Source organism: Cetorhinus maximus, unplaced genomic scaffold (assembly GCF_964194155.1).
Source record: "Cetorhinus maximus unplaced genomic scaffold, sCetMax3.hap1.1 HAP1_SCAFFOLD_852, whole genome shotgun sequence".
Classification (NCBI taxonomy): Eukaryota; Metazoa; Chordata; class Chondrichthyes; order Lamniformes; family Cetorhinidae; genus Cetorhinus; species Cetorhinus maximus.
The window spans coordinates 62083-66016 of NW_027596794.1; positions in this window are offsets into that span (position 1 = coordinate 62083).

A 3934-nucleotide genomic window follows, 5' to 3' on the forward strand; every position below is an offset into this window, starting at 1 on the left:
CACACTGGCTGCTACTGTGCGTTGGTAGTGGAGGGAGTGAATGTTTGTGGATGTGGTGCCAATCGAGCAGCTGCTTTGTCCTGGATGGTGTCCAGCTTCTTGAGTGTTGTGGGAGCTGCACTCACCCAGGAAAGTGGGGAGTATTCCATCACACTCCTGACTTGTGCCTTGCAGATGGTGGACAGGCTTTGGGGAGTCAGGAGGTGAGTTACTCGTCCCACTATTCCTAGCTTCTGACCTGCTCTTGTAGCCACAGTATTTATATGGCTAGTCCAGTTCAGTTTCTGGTCATTGGTAACCCCCAGGATGTTGATAGTGGGGGATTCAGTGATGGTAATGCCATTGAATATCAAGGGGCGATGGTCGGATTCTCTCTTGTTGGAGATGGTCATTTCCTGACACTTGTGTGGTGTGAATGTTACTTGCCACTTGTCAACCCAAGCCTGGATATTGTCCAGGTCTTGCAGCATTTGGACATGGACTGCTTCAGTATCTGAGGAGCCACGAATGGTGCTGAACATTGTACAATCATCAGTGAACATCCCCACTTCTGACCTTATGATGGAAGGAAGGTCATTGATGAAGCAGCTGAAGATGGTTGGGCCGAGGACACTACCCTGAGGAACTCCTGCAGTGATGTCCGGGAACTGAGATGACTGACCTCCAACAACCACAACCATCTTCCTTTGTGCTAAGTATGATTCCAACCAGCAGAGAGTTTCCCCCTGATTCCTATTGACTTCAGTTTTGCTAGGGCTCCTTGATGCCACACTCGGTCAAATGCTGCCTTGATGTCAAGGGCAGCCACTCTCGCCTCACCTTGGGAGCTCAGCTGTTTTCAGCTGAATCAAGGCTGTAATAAGGTCAGGAGCTGAGTGGCCCTGGCGGAACCCAAACTGGGCTTGAGTGAGCAAGTTATTGCGAAGCAAGTACTGCTAGATAGCACTGTTGATGACTCCTTCCATTACTTTACAGATGATTGAGAGTAGACTGATGGGGCGGTAATTGGCTAGGTTGGATTTGTCTTGCTATGTACAGGACATACCTGGGCAACATAGCCGGGTAGATGCCAGCGTTATTGCTATACTGAAACAGCTTGACTAGGGACGTGGCAAGTTCTGGAGCACAAGTTTTCAGTACTATTGCCAGAATATTGTCAGGGCCCATAGCCTTTGCTGTATACAGTGCCTTCAGGCGTTTCTTGATATCATTTGGAGCGATTCAAATTGGCTGAAGTCTGGCATCTGTGATGCTGGGGACCTCCGGAGGAGGCTGAGATGGACCATCCACTCGGCACTTCTGGCTGAAGGTTGTAGCAAATGCTTCAGCCTTATCTTTTGCCCCTCCTTCATTGAGGATGGGAATATTTGTGAAGCCTCCTCCTCCAGTGAGTTGTTTAATTGTCCACCACCATTCACGTCTGGACGTGGCAGGACTGCAGAGTTTAGATCTGATCCGTTGTTTGTGGGATCACTTAGCTCTGTCTATCACTTGCTGCTTATGCTGTTGGGCACGCAAGTCGTCCTCCTTTATAGCTTCACCAGATTGACACCTCATTTTTATGTATGCCTGATGCTGCTCCTGTCATGCCCTACTGCACTCTTCACTGAACCAGGGTTGATCCCCTGGCTTGATGGTAATGGTAGAGTGGGGGATATGCCGGGCCATGAGGTTACAGATTGTGTCTGAGTACAATTCTGCTGCTGCTGATGGCCCAGAGCGCCTCATGGATGCCCAGTCATGAATTGCTAGATCTGTTCAAAATCTATCCCATTTAGAACAGTGGTTGTGCCACGCAACATGATGGAGAGTATCCTCAATGTGAAGGCGGGACATCGTCTCCACAACGACCGTGTGGTGTTCACTCCCACCGATACTGTCATGGGCAGATGCATCTGCGGCAGGCAGGTTGGTGAGGATGAGGTCAAGTATGTTTCTCCCTCTTGTTGGTTCCCTCACCACCTGCCGCAGACCCAGTCTAGCAGCTATGTCATTTAGTACTTGGCCATCTTGGTCAGTCGTGGTGCTACCGAGCCACTCTTGGTGATGGACATTGAAGTCCCCTACCCAGAGTACATTCTGCGCCCTTGCCACCCTCAGTCCTTCCTCTAAATGGTGTTCAACATGGAGGAGCACTGACTGATTCATCAGCTGAGGGAGGGCGGTACAGGGTAATCAGCAGGAGGTTTCCTTGCCCATGTTTGACCTGATGCCATCAGACTCCATGGGGTCCAGAGTCGATGTTGAGGACTCCCAGAGTAGCTTCCTCCTGACTGTTTACCACTGTGCCACCACCTCTTCTGGGCCTGTCCTGCCGGTGGGACAGGACATACCCCGGGATGGTGATGGTGGAGCCTGGGTTGTCTGAGTCAGGCTGTTGCTTGGCTAGTCTGTGGGACAGCTCTCCCAATTTTGACACTAGCCCCCAGATGTTAGTAAGGAGGACTTTGCAGGGTTGACAGGGCTGTTAGTGCCATTGTTGTTTCCGGGTGGTCCGTCCGGTTTCATTCCTTTCTTGTGACTTTGTAGCGGTTTGATATAACTGAGTGCTCGGCCATTTCAGAGGGCGGTTAAGAGTCACGTGTAGGCCAGACCGGGTAAGGACGGGCAGATTTCCTTCCCTAAAGGACATTAGTGAACCAGATGGGTTTTTACAAAAATCGACAACGGTTTCATGGTCATCATTAGACTGTTAATTCCAGATTTTTATTGAATTCAAATTTCCCCATTTGCTGCAGTGGGATTCAAACCCAGAGCATTGCCTTGAGTCTCTGGATTACTAGTCCAGCAACAATACCACTACACCACCACCTCCTCAAAAGGCTGAGATAGACAGATTTTTAAACAGTCAGGGAATTGTGGGTTCTGGGGAAAAGGCAGGAAAGTGTCATTGAGGATTATCAGATCAGCCACGATCTCATTGAAAGAAGGAGCAGAGTCAATGGGCCGAATGGCCTAAGTCTGCTCCTACATCTTACGGTCTAAAAAAAAATCAATGCCTCTTATTATAGAGCAAAAGAATGGTGACAGCATGGACATTTGGCCCATCGTATCCATGCTGCCATTCCCCAAGACCAGCTCTACTCCCCCCACCTTTTCCCCATACCCCCGCAAATGCTTTCTCTCCAGGCTCCCTCCCCCTTGGAAGCCTGTATTGAACCTGCCTCCGCCACAACCTCAGCCCGTGCATCCTGGATCCTAAGCCCTCGCTGCATAAAAAGAATTTTCCTAATTTCTCCCTGGCTTCATTTGCCAACCCTCTTAAATCGCTTTCCCCCCTTGCTTCTCCAGCCTTCCACCAATGGGAACATTTTGCCTCCATCTGCTCCGTCCAGACCCCCCCATGATTTTGAATACCTTCATCAAACCTCCTCACAATTTTCTCCTCTGCAACAACAGCAGAGCTTCCTGAGAGGGTGGTGGAGACAGGTTCGATCGAGGTATTCAAAAGGGAATCGGATCGCTACCTGAAAAGAGAGAACGTGCAAGGTTACGGGGATAAGGCAGGGGAGTGGGACTTGGTGGGATGCTCTTTCAGAGAGCCAGTGCAGACTCAATGGGCTGAATGGCTTCCTTCTGCACCATAAAGATTCTGCGAAGAGTCCACTGCTTCTCCAATCTATCTACGTAACTGAAGTTCATTATACTTGGAACCAGTCTCTTGAATCTTTTCCGCACCTTCTCTAATGCCTTCATTTCCTTCCCAAAGTGTAGCCCCCCAGAATTGGATACAATACCTCAGCTGAGGATGAACTGGAGCTTTAGGAAGATTCACCATAACGTCCTTGCTTTCATGTTCTGTGCCTCCGTTAATAAAGACAAGGATCCCACTTTTATTACAGCCTCATAAAGGTGCACTGTATTGGCAATGAGTCGTATATAAGCTCTGGTCCTATCTTAGACAAGGACTTGACGCAATGATTTTTTTAAACAC